Here is a 13,549-nt window from a genome sequence, read left to right on the forward strand (position 1 = left end):
TCACCCATGCACTGGTCACGAGTCATCTGGATTATGGTAACACACTTTACGCCGGAATCACAACAAAATTACAGAAAAAACTCCAGCGCATCCAAAACGCATCAGCGAGACTCATATTAGACATCCCGCGCCAAGATCACATCACCAGACATCTAAAAGACCTCCACTGGCTTCCCGTCAACAAAAGAATTACTTTCCGCCTTCTCACCCACGCACACAAGGCCCTCTACAATCTAGGACCCGAATGCCTCAACACTCGACTGTCCTTCTACAAACCCACTCGCCATCTAAGATCGTCCAATCAAGCCCTCGCCGCAGTCCCGCGCATCCGGAAATCCACCATGGGGGGCAGATCCTTCTCCTTCCTGGCTGCCAAGACCTGGAACTCACTCCCCACCCACCTCCGCCTTACTCAGAACCACATCTCCTTCAGAAAAGAACTAAAAACCTGGCTATTCGACAAATAATGAACACCTTCCCCAAGCACCTTGAGACCCTCTGGGTGAGTAGTGCGCTATACAAATGCCGAACTTGAACTTGAACTTGATCGGTCGGAAAACACCCCAGATCCGGCTCGGTCGGAGTGCTTTCTGACCCAGATCGGAATCAGCCCCTTACTAGTAATGGTTGGAGGGACCATGGGGACTGGCTGGAGAATGGGATTACTTGCTAAAAAATAGGAGACGTTTAGGGAGGAATAAGTAGGGGTTTTAGTAGGATCATGTTAATACAAACACCCACCCAAAAAGAGTAAAACCATTGCCATTCCAAAACTAAGCTTCTAAAGTTACTGTAGTCCAAAAGAAGACTACAAAACAGTTGCAAATGTATTCAATTGCAGACTTGGTGTAAATCTAGTACCACACATCACAGATATATCACCCAGTGGCGGTCACCACAAGTAGTTATAGCTAGGACCACGTTTCCATAGAAAAGCATTTTTTGTTTTCCTAATAACTTTGGCACCGTTTGACAAATCTTCATAAAACTTTCAAAAAATGTTGTTCCTCCTCAGCTCCTAACTGGAATGTTTCAGGGTGATCCGTCAAGCGGGCTGACAAAAAGGGTGGGTCCCAAAATGCTTTTTCCCTGTTCGTTTTGCCATAGGAAAATTAGACACACCTACAGCAAAAATAACTAAACGTATTTACATCAAATTTAGCAGACAGCTAGATCTTGTGTGGTTTTGCAATTTGGTGTAAATCTGTTTGGTAGTTTTTGAGAAATTAAGGCTCAAATATATTGTATATTTCACTCAATGGAGGATCTGTGGTGGATCTTCGACAGATCCACGTACTCAACCATGCATTGTGATTGGCTCGTCTCAAGCTTAAGGAAAAGATGCAGGTACCATACGAGGACTCCAGACTCGGCCTTGAGTCCTGAAATATAAAACAAAAACCAAATAACATATAAGGCGGCAGGGTAGGGGTACCCTGACCCCCTGGACCTTATTGGCCGAGGTGTCCCGGAGGAACCTGGGACCTCCCCCTGGGGTCTAATAAAAAAATAAAAGTTACTCCACTGGATAAATTATGTATATATATTACTTATTTCAACTTCTTTAGAAAATAATATAACCAAACTTTTAACTTTTATTACAGATTTTAAATACATTTAAATGAATTAAACACATAAAATGTAACTACTTTGTCAGTATTGTTTCGCTATTGCAATGTTAGTACATGTGAGATTTCTTTAATGTTTAGTCTACAAATAATATTCATATGTTAAACTAACATTCTAATTATTTAAATATTTAATACACATAAATCAAATCAAATCAACTTTATTCGGTTACACAAAGGCAACCATAAAAGTAAAAAATCTACAATGCTTTGAAAAATTCAGACATATTTAAAAGACACCGTAAAAAACCAAGCCCACTCCAGAACACTACTTGATATAAAATGCAAGGTGCCAGAAATATAAAAAATGTGCGAAAGTACTAATTCATGAGGAACAGACGTCCCATAAAACATCATAAAAAGTTAAAAATTGGTTTGCTTTCCTTTTACACCCTAAAGAAGCCAGGTCAACATATTGTAAATTGCCCGGTGACCAACAACCCCCACATTATACATCCATACAAGCTCTTGATTTCATTATAGATTTTAAATACCCCACAACAAAGAACAAACAATCATTATTCAATAGTTGTAATTACAAGAGGGTTGGGCGAGCTTGTCTAAAATGCAACTTTTTACAGATAGGGACCAGGAAAGGTTTCCTTGGAACAGAGTAACATTTGCAGAAGAACATAAAGTGCAGCAGATCCTGTGGAGACAAACCGTCGCAGCCACAGGACGCTAACACTTGTCCTCTGTGACAGCCCTTGGGTCTATGTAATCAAATAGGAGGACCCCACTCTTAATTTATGAGGGACGGTGGGGAAAGTATTTGGCAAAAGAGAACAAACGTCCAGAGTCGGTGGACAATGAGGATGGTGTCTTATTCTGATGTTGGACAAATGGGCATCACCATTAAGAGTTATAAGAGTTATCAATACACGAGGGGCGTAAATACCATGGCAAAGGCAAAAACATGTGGTGATATGCTTTTAATGTAGAAACCTGTCTAATACTTGTCTTAGTATTGTAATCCGATGCATAGTAGTTGGTCCAAGATAACTGAATCAACTTTTTAAGAATCTATCACTTTCCCGCATCTACTCTACCAACTAATAATATATATAATCCCTCCAAAAAGGTTTAAACAAATATACAAGTGTGTACCTTTTGTTTTGTTTTATTATTAAGTGTTGAAAAACTTTTTTGCCTTTGCCATGGTATTTACGCCCCTCGTGTATTGATAACTCTTATAACTCTTAATGGTGATGCCCATTTGTCCAACATCAGAATAAGACACCATCCTCATTGTCCACCGACTCTGGACGTTTGTTCTCTTTTGACAAGCCCTTGGGTCTAGCCAGCAAGAGATGGACCAGATTCATCTTGAACCTGGTTAGGAGAAACTTCTCGTGTATGGACAGGGACCCCAGGAGGTAGGGCTCCGTAATTGGGGTTGTTTTAAGCATTATAAACCTACGGACATTTATTTTCTTGATTTCCTGCTCGTACCTATCCAGTTTCTTTAAAGACAGATAGGCTAACTTTACTGACTCCACATCCTTCTTGGTGATTGTTTCAGGCTTATGAAATAGCTCTACACGTCCTATCTATTCCAGGCTTCTTTTGATATAATTAAGCCATGGAATTTGGAGTGCTTTATACAGAGTCAAACAGTCTCTCATTATGGTGTGAGTAAGATTTAACTCAGGATTCAGCCAGCATTTTACGCGAGGCTACGGTATCCCGGAACCCCTAATTCTTCGTGGGCCGACAAATTAGAAAGAGTTTGAGGGGCACACATCAGGCGCTTTAAGAATTTGTTCTCTGCCACCTGTAAGGGGTTCACCATAGTGTGACCCCAAATTTCAATCCCGTAACTGGCTATAGCCAGGCTTTTAGCCTGATACACCTTTAACATGGGACCTATTGGTTTCCGCCCTATCTTTGTGGCAAAATTAAAAATTGCTGCATTAGCCCTATTCAAGGCCCCCCTGTTCTAGGTAATTTGGGGCCCCATTGTAACTGGTCATCCAGGAGAACCCCGAGGTATGAGAAAACGTTCGTACGGGGGATGGGGGAAGAGCCAACACTAAATTGGAAGCTTTTTTTTGGGCGCAATCCCACTTGCATAACAGACGATTTTGTGTGGGTGATGGCCAAATCCCAGTCGGACATAAAGCTAGAGAAAGCCTTCAATAGAGATTGGAGGCCTAATGCCGTCCTCGCTAGCAGGACGGCATCGTCCGCGTACAGTAGGACAGGAAGTCCACGACGCCCTACATGTGGGAAATCTACCTCCAAGTTACTTAAGACCTTGTCCAAATCATTTATATATAGATTAAATAAGAATGGGGCCATTTTGCATCCCTGTCTAACTCCCCTTTTAATGTCCAGGTCCCTGGTAACCCTGAGGTCCTGAGAGAACCTAACATTGGCCTTGGATGACCTATGCTGATCTTCCAGGAAATTGACTAAGTTATTCTCTACCCCCATTGCCCTGATGGCCTGCCACAGCTTGACCCTGTTGACACAGTCAAAAGCTGAGGACAGGTCCATGAAGGCAAGGTATACAGTGCCTGGGTGAGTAACTGTGTATTTACTCAGTATCAGGGAGAGATTGAGACATTGAGCCATCGTGAAACGCCCAGGACGGAAACCAAACTGGAAGTCTGAAAGGATTTTATGCTTCTTCGCCCAGATAGACAATCTGTCCAAAAGTACATGACCCACAACCTTGACCACTGAATCAAGAAAGGAGATAGGTCTATAGCAGAGAGTGCTATTAAGATCCCCCTTCTTGAAAACAGGGACAATGGTGGAGGTCGCCCAGGACTCAGGGCACCCATATTTTGCGGCTGCACTAAACACTGCTACAAGTATAGGCGCCCAGAAGGAAGGATCCGACTTTATAAGGTCTGGAGGGATGCCATCCTGACCCAGAGCTTTGTTGCTTGTTAAGCCTAAGATACCTTCAACCACCACACCCAATTCAAAGTTCAGTTCACTACAGGGGCATTCACATCATGACCAACCTCTGGAGGAGGCTCCATAGGGCTCCCAAACATTAATTTAAAATGGAGCACCCATTCCTCCTCCGTTATATGGGAATCAAGGGCCCTCACTGTATCCTGATCAAAAAGGGGCCTGCTCACGATGCTCCAGAACCTGGTGCTACTCCGTAAGGTACTAGAGTCTATCAACTCTTTCCAGGCCTCTTCCTTCATATCTCCTTTCTTTTTTGCCAAGCAGTTCTTATATTCCTCCCGGCACGGCTCGCACCAGTACAATGTTTCAAGGGTTTGCTGACAAAGATTCCCTTAATTTTTTTACAGCCTTAGAGCAGGCAGAATCAAACCATCTCGGTCCATGCTGCGCCGGTCTACCACCCGGGATGCTTAAGATCTTTCCCACTTTTTTTACAATAGATGCATAAGCATTGAACACCACACTTGGCAAAGAGTGTTCATCCAGACATAGCCCTACCTCAGTAGTGCACAGTTCTCTGACTTTCCGATGAAAATTATCTGGCGTGATCTGGGACCATTTTAGTTGGCGTGAGTTGTTAGTTGCTGTAAGCAGTCCTGACAGTGTTGCTCCTCCAATCCGAGCTGACAGTGGTCCCTGCAAATACACATAGAGAGGATTGTGATCGCTATATACACTGTCCTCAATATGAAAACCGCTAACAAATGCTTGTAAGGATGAGGAAATTAAGATATAGTCGATAAATGACCCCCTCCCTCTTCCATTAAAGGTGGGTACAGGGAAAGTATAAAGTGGATCAGAAATGGACATGGTGCATATCATGTCCAGATCACTCAATAGGTTATAGTGCCTCCCCTTGTGTGGAATGTACAAAATGGAACCCCATGAAGCGAGGACATCCCAACTCTGAGACTCTGGTAAGCATGGGGTTACCGCAAGGGTGGGTATTGAAGTCCCCGGCAATCATTAAGTTATGTAGAGTGGAGCCATAATATTGGTATATAAGGGTGCTCAAGGTGGCAATATTATTCACGCCAGATGGGCAAGTCACTGAGTTATAAAAATTAATTAATCCCCGGCTTTTATCCCCCTTTTTTACTATCAATGGCAATATACCTGGGCTAGGGGAAGGGATAACCTGGAACTGGCAATCAACTGTCAAGGAGATATAAGTTACTAATCCCCCTTAGGTCTGCCCCCTACAGAGGGAATGGCTGGCACAAAAAAGCCCTATATCCTTCCAGGAAAAGATCACATTCTACCAACCAGGTTTCCTGGGGGTTAATAACAAGAAATTGCCTCACAAATTTGACCCACAGTGGATGCTTAAATTTGCTCGCTAGCCCTGCTATGTTCCAGGATAAAAAGTTCTTATTTTTTCTGCAGTTATAACTACAATATCATTTTCTGTCTCTTGTAGTTGCAAAGTTTTTAGATCAGGATCGGGGTCCTCTCTTGAATCATTTCTCTTGTCATTTCTTAGTCAATCACAGCCCTCCATCCCTGATAATAATAAAATCTGTTGTACAGATTTATCATAGAATCCACACTTTGCTGTCCAGCTGGTAAAACTGGGGGATGGACCAAAGGTGCCAGCTTTTGTATGTACGCAGGGATTGTGCCATGTGACCAGCCACCTTGGGCAACTGGCATTGTAGCATTACCTGGTCTTACTCTTGATTGTTCGGGTTTATAAAAATAACCTAGCGGGAGAGCCCTATCACTGAGCCTGGCTTGCTAGGTACTCTATAGGTATCCCCGAACAATATCCTGCCTGCTGTATGAGGATTATCAAAGTTGATAATGATACAGTCACCCGTGCCTGTTTTAATGAGGCTCCCGATCCAGCTAACCCTGCGGACCACGATGATGTTTTTGGCCACTCTAGCCCCCAGAACGGTATTATTTAAGAGCCATTGGAGTGTTTTATTTTTAAGCTGCCCATAATCCTGGCTACCTCCACCCCGGGGGAAAGATGGAACATTCCCCAACACCACTACGTAGGGGGTAGATTCAGGTGGGAGATCAATTACTGGTAAGATTCCTCACTGCACGTCACTATACTCTAAATTCCCGTCCCTAGTTTGAAGGTGATTGCCGGTGGCACTACTGGGTCCGCTACCACTGCTACAGGCGGATATAACCCTGCTTTTGACCCAGCTGCGGCAGTCCTATGCCTTACAGAGGCTTCAGAAGAATGTTGTGGATGGATTGGATGGGGAACCACGGAAGTTGGCTGGCTAGGTGCTTGAACGGTCCTAGGCCCAGGTACCCTTGCACTTTTCTGACCAGGATCAATATTTAAATCCCCTGCAGAGGATGGTATGGCGTTTCTGGAGTGCAGAGATATGTACTCCTCAATCCGGGTCAATCTCTCAATGATAGGGCCCAGTTTTGCATCTAGTATATTAGACAGAGAAGCCTGAAGTGTCGCTAACACCCCAGAGAGATCCAAGGATGGGGAAATAATAGGGGGGGAGCTACAATAAGTCCAGAAGGTTTAACACCCAAGGCAGATTTCATTTTTTTGGGTGTCCACCCATAGATTGAATTTTTCTTTTGGTGCCGCCCCCAACTGCAGGGTACCTTTCATTGTCTGGGCTACCTTTTTTCTCGATATAGCAGGGGGTAGTTTCTCTATACTACTCAGAGAGCTAGCATCGGCTCCCATACTGTCCCTCCCCTAATTTATTACCAATTACAATAACAGGAGATAAGGGAGCCACCAAGATAGGGGCATCAGCACAAACTTGCATCGAGATGGAAGTCCCAGCATCATGCTCAGAGTCCACACTTATGTCTCCGCATAAGCTCACAGTTGACAAGGGGAAGTGACCCCGAGTAACAGGTCCAACAGGCACTTCAGACAGTTCAGTCTCTGGAACACGTAGGTGCTGGATGTTATTTGGGGACCTCGAAAGGCGACTATTTACCAACTCAATTTCTTTATCCAACACAGAGGCTGCCCTTTGCAAAAAGGAATCCATAGTGGAGACAGTTGTAGACACATCCGACTTCCCCCTTGTCGTGTTAGCAGGTACAGGCACACCTTTGTGCCTGCCCATAGTTGGTTTGAAATATAAAATCGGTTAAGAATTAAAGGAGGTTTAAAAACAAAATATCAAATAACCAAAAATGAAAAAGAAAAGAAGACACAACCACATCAGAGTAGTCGCAAGCGGGCCGAAGAAATGGACGATCTGCACAGAGACAGCACACGTGTAAATGGCCCCAAAGTCAAGTCAAGTCAAGTCATAACATTTATATAGCGCACTACATACCCAGAGGGTTTCAAGGCGCTTAGGGAGGGGAGGTGGATTATTTGTCAAAAATCCACGTTTTAAGCTGCTTTCTGAACGCTAGGTGATTCTGGGTGAGGCGGAGGTAAGAGGGGAGTGAGTTCCATGTTTTGGCAGCAAGGTATGAGAAGGATCTGCCTCCCATGGTGGACTTGTTGATGCGAGGTACAGTGGCGAAGGCTTGGCTGGAAGAGCGAAGTTGGCGGGAGGGGGTGTAGAAGGACAGTCGAGAGTTGAGGCAATCAGGACCGATGTCGTAGAGTGATTTGTGTGCGTGGGTAAGCAGTCGGAAGGTGATCCTCTTATTGACGGGTAACCAGTGGAGGTCTTTAAGGTGACCAGAGATGTGTTCGTTGCGTGGGATGTCTAATATGAGCCTGGCTGAGGCGTTTTGGATTCGTTGTAGTTTCTTCTGGAGTTTAGCGGTGGTACCTGCGTAGAGGGTGTTTCCGTAGTCCAGTCGGCTCGTGACTAGAGCGTGGGTGACTGTTTTCCTTGTTTCGGAGGGGATCCAGCGAAATGTTTTTCTGAGCATGCGAAGAATGTTGAAGCAGGAAGAGGATACGGCGCTGACTTGTCTGTTCATTGAGAGTGAAGAATCCAGGATGACGCCTAGGTTCCGTGCGTGGTCTGTCGGGATGGGTGCTTTTCCAAGGGCTTCCGGCCACCAAGAGTCGTCCCATGCAGAGGGGGATTTACCTAAGATGAGGACTTCTGTTTTGTCTGAATTCAGTTTCAGACGGCTTTGTTTCATCCATTCGGCGACTTCTTTCATTCCTTCGTGTAGGTTAGTTTTAGCGGTGCTGGGGTCCTTGGTGAGAGATAGGATCAGTTGAGTGTCATCCGCGTAAGAGATGATGTTGAGGTTGTGTTGGCGGGCGATGGCCGCGAGGGGGCTCATGTATACGTTGAAGAGGGTGGGACTGAGAGAGGATCCTTGTGGTACGCCGCAGATGATTTCAGAGGCCTCGGACTTGAATGGTGGGAGGCGGACTCTCTGGGTTCTTCCGGTGAGGAACGAGGTGATCCATTCCAGAGCCTTTCCTTGGATTCCGATGTTTCTGAGGCGTTGTAAAAGGGTGCTGTGGCAGACTGTGTCGAAGGCTGCAGAGAGGTCGAGGAGGATGAGGGCGACTGTGTCTCCATTGTCCAGAAGAGTTCGAATGTCGTCTGTTGCTGCGATGAGGGCGGTCTCAGTGCTGTGTTTGGCTCGGAAGCCAGATTGTGAGGGGTCGAGTGATTTGTTGGCTTCGAGGAAGGCGGAGAGCTGGTTGTTGACAGCCTTCTCGATGACTTTGGCCGGGAATGGAAGAAGCGAGATGGGGCGGTAGTTTTTGAGTTCGGTGGGGTCTGCTGTTGGTTTTTTCAGAAGGGCGGTGAGTTCAGCGTGTTTCCAATCTTCTGGGAAGGTAGCGGAGTTGAAGGAGCAGTTGATGACGTCTCGGAGGTGCGGAGCTATGACGGAGTCTGCTTTGTTGAAGATGTGGTGGGGGCATGGGTCTGTGGGGGATCCAGAGTGGATGGAATTCATCAGGCGGATGGTGTACTCAGTGGAGAATGGGTTCCAGGCGTTAAGGGTGTTGATGGGGGGAAGATGGTCAGCTGATGGTAGGGTGGGTTGGCTTCCGGGTTGGTTGTCAAAGCTGTTGTGGATGTCAGCAATCTTGTTGTGGAAAAAAGAGGCTAGGGAATCGCAGAGGGTTTGAGAGGGGGTGATGTCGTTGGAGTTGGCCGAGGGGTTGGAAAATTCCTTGACGATGTTGAAAAGTTCCTTGCTGTTGTGGGCGTTGTTGTCAAGTCGATCTTTGAATGTTGTTTTCTTGGCTTTTCGGATCAGTTGGTGGTGAGTACGGATGGCGCTTTTGAAGGCGTCCTTGTTGCTGGTGAATGGGTCTTTTTTCCAGGCCTTTTCAAGGGAGCGGCACAGTTTCTTGGATTTCTTGAGGTCGTCGTTGAACCATGAAGCCTTTTTGATGCCAAGTTTGTGTTGACGTTTTTTCAGTGGTGCTAAGGTGTCGGCGGTGTTGGATAACCAAAGGGTGAGGTTGGAGGCGGCTTCGTTGGCGTTAGAAGAGGGGGCTGGGGAGGTTTGAAGGAGTGATGTGGAGATCTGCTCTGTGGTGATTTTGTTCCAGTTTCTTTGTAGAGTAGGTTGGAGGTGGATGATGGGTTTCGGCTTGTTGTAGGTGAAGTGAACGCAGCTGTGGTCAGTCCAGAGGAGATCTGTAGTGTGGCTGAAGGAGACATGGTTGCTGGAGGTGAAGATGGGGTCGAGAGTGTGACCTGCGATGTGGGTGGGGGAAGTGACCAGTTGTTTAAGTCCGAGGTTGGCGAGGTTGTCTAAGAGGGTGGCGGTGTTGCGGTCGTTGCTCTTTTCAAGGTGGAAGTTGAGGTCTCCCAGAAGGATGTAGTCTTTGGAGGGGAGCGCGTGTGGGGTGATGAAGTCCGTGATGTCTTCACTGAATTTTGCGCGTGGCCCTGGTGGTCTGTAGAGGAGGGTGCCTCTGAGTGTGGTCTTGGGGTCGATGTGGATCTGGAAGTGAAGGTGTTCGGAGTTGGCGAGGTTGGCATCAGAGTTGGTTGAGATGCGGATTGTTTTCTTATGGACGATAGCGATTCCACCTCCTGTATGGTCGGTGCGGTCCTTGCGTGTGATCTTATAGTCATCAGGGATAGCGATGGCGATGTCAGGGGCGGAGGAAGCGTTCATCCATGTTTCCGTTAGGAAGGCGACGTCAGGAGAGATGGTGTCTAGTAGGTTCCAAAGGTCAATGGCGTGCCTGTGGACCGAGCGGGTGTTGAGAAGGATGCATTCTAGGTGGTTGGGGTCGGGAATCTGTGGTGTGGTCGTAGCGGAGATGTTGTCGGTGCCGCTAAATTTGCAGGAGAAGCAGGAGAACGGTCCATGGGTGCGTCCAGGAGCGGCTTGGACGCAGGTGGGGGCGCGGCCGGGGTTAAGGGCTAGGAGGGTGGCGACATCGTAGGTAACGCGGGGGGGCTGGGCAGCGCGAGGGGCAGGGGGTATGGCGCTGGGCGCGGTCCAGGCGCGGACGGGCGTAGACGGGCTTACCTTTGGCGCACCTTCGGCGTGTCCGTAGCGCGTGGACGCTGCGCGTGGGGGCATTGGCCATAAATGGATGGTGGAGGGGGCGGAGCGTGGGAGGGTCAGCTGGGAGGCGGGGTCTAGGTGCAGGGAGGGTCTGCAAGGGGTCCTTACAAAATGGCTGCACAGTAAACAGATAGATCAACAAAGCTCCAACAACAATCTCGAGGTGCAACAATCAAAGCGCTAGCATAAACAAATGCAAGGCAAGTAGCGTTATTGAGCGCTGCGTGAAATAATTAATTTAAGCACTTGCAGAGGCACTAAAGCGCACAGGTCACGAGCGCTGCACAGTCACTAATAAGAATAGCGCCTGGAGTCCAACTTAGCACAGGACACGAGCGCTGGGCAGAATCAATTGAAATTAAAGTGCCAGGAGTCCAAATGAGCACCGTTCTCGAGCGCTGCACAATACCAGCGATACCAGCAGGAGGAGGAGGTGAGGGGAGCGGCCGCTTCTGCGAGGAGCAGGACGGTCACAGCTGTGCACGAGGGCAAGCACAGGCTCTACCTCTGTGGGTGGGAGGGTCAGCTGGGAGGCGGGGAGTACTTATTTGTCCTTGCACAGTGCCTTGAGGATCAGACACAACAATAATAAGTAAACGCAACTGAAGACTAATTACCAGCTATTTGGGAACGCCAAATGTCATAGATGGGGCCTAGCCCAGCCTCTTCCGGCCCCTGACGGGCATAGACGGGCCCGCCCTTGGCCCGCGCGCGTCCCACGAAGTGGGAGCCGCGGTTGTTTTAAGCGCCTCTGCGCGCACAAAACAATGATGGCGCCTCCAGGCGCAGAAGGCTACAGGACACTCTGGTCAATGGAGTCTCCCCCTGGAGAGCTCACTGCGGGCGAGGGACAAGGTGCGCGGGTCCGGCGAAGCGGGAGCCGCGGGTGGTTTTAAGCACCTCCGGGCGCACAAAACATTGACGGCGCCTCCAGGCGCAGAAGGCTGCAGGGCACTCTGGTCAATGGAGTTCCCCCCTGGAGAGCTCACTGCTGGCGAGTGACACGGGTGTGTGGGTCCCACGAAGCCGGAGCCGCGGTGGTTTTAAGCGCCTCCGGGCGCACAAAACAATGACGGCGCCTCCAGGCGCAGAAGGCTGCAGGGCACTCTGGTCAATGGAGTCTCCCCCTGGAGAGCTCACTGCTGGCGAGTGACAAGGTGCGCGGGTCCACACATATAATTTGTATGAGTTTATGTGCTGTAACATTTTTAATTTTATTAGCTCGTGGCCATTAATAAGCATTTGTAAATAATTTACCATTTTAATTTACATAAAAATATTATAATATAAAAAAATGAATAGACTGTATTACTTTAACACATACTTTTCCATAGGGATATCTGGACCTCAGTGGTAGAGATCTCCCCCGATGTTGGAAAGCTCTGCCCTGGCAGTGGGGTTCTATGCCTACATGCAAAACGTTACTACTGTAAGTCACAAATACTGCAGCACTAGAGTTACCAAGTGGCTCCTTACCACTGCGATACTAATTTTCCAGTCCTCGTCTTTCATTTTTCTGGTAAATTGTATTGCAAAGATCAAACTAATTGGTCTAAGACTACAACTCTGAGATTAAACTGATAATGTTAAATTATTAAGTCAAGGATTGGATTCTGTTCCTGAGCATTGATTTAAAACATCAATGTGTCACACTGATGTGGGACATCAAAGGTCCTTGGCAATGTGTTCATGGCGTTATGATGTGGTAAATCACAGTCTAGGACCAGTTCAATCTCTCACATTGATCCATTAAATCAAAGCCCATGACCTGACTCCAGTCCGGGGCTTTAACACATCACTGTGTTCTGGTAGTTGTGGTCTTGGTAATTCAAGCACATTGGCTTGGAGAGCTGCACACTATCACCCGGGATGGTATCCTGACACTGAGCAGGTGTGAGTCTATCCAAACCCAGGGCCTATTAGGACTAGTCAAAAAGCTAGGTCTTCAGCTTCTTGTAGAATTCAAGAAGTTCAAGAAGTGAGGAGGAGGCTCTCATGTGTAGTGGCAGGTTGTTCCATGCTTTAGGAGCGATGTAGGAGAAGGCTTGACCACGGGACCTGGTTTTCCGTATGTGTCAATGTGTGCAAGTAGGAGTCCGGATGAGCTAAAGGGTCTGAAAGGTTTGTGAAAGAAGATGTGATTATTGAGGTATGCTGGGCCAGTGTTGTGTAGTGCCTTGAAAGTGTGGGTAAGGAGTTTGAATTATGCTAGTTTGTGTATGGTGAGCCAGTGGAGTGATGTGAGTGTGGTGTGGGAATTTGAGTGGGATTCTGGCCACTAAGGTCTGAATGGTCTGCAGCCTTATGGTGATTTTGTTGTTGATCCTGGCATAGAAGATGTTCCCGCAGTTCAGCTTGCTTATGACCAGGGTGTGTGTGATGGTTTTCCTGGTGCTGATTGGGAGCCATTTGGAAATGTCCCTCAGAATCTTCAGGTTGTGGAAGCATGAGATGGTGACGGCATTGACTCAATGGACATGTTGAGTTTGCTGTTGATGACAATCCTGAGGTTCTTCGTGTGGGTGGGTGTCAATTCTATTTGCCACCAGGTGGATTCCCGGAGTGAAATGCTCTTCCCCAGGATA

The sequence above is a fragment of the Lissotriton vulgaris genome, chromosome 9 (genome assembly GCF_964263255.1).
Source record: "Lissotriton vulgaris chromosome 9, aLisVul1.2, whole genome shotgun sequence".
Taxonomy (NCBI): domain Eukaryota; kingdom Metazoa; phylum Chordata; class Amphibia; order Caudata; family Salamandridae; genus Lissotriton; species Lissotriton vulgaris.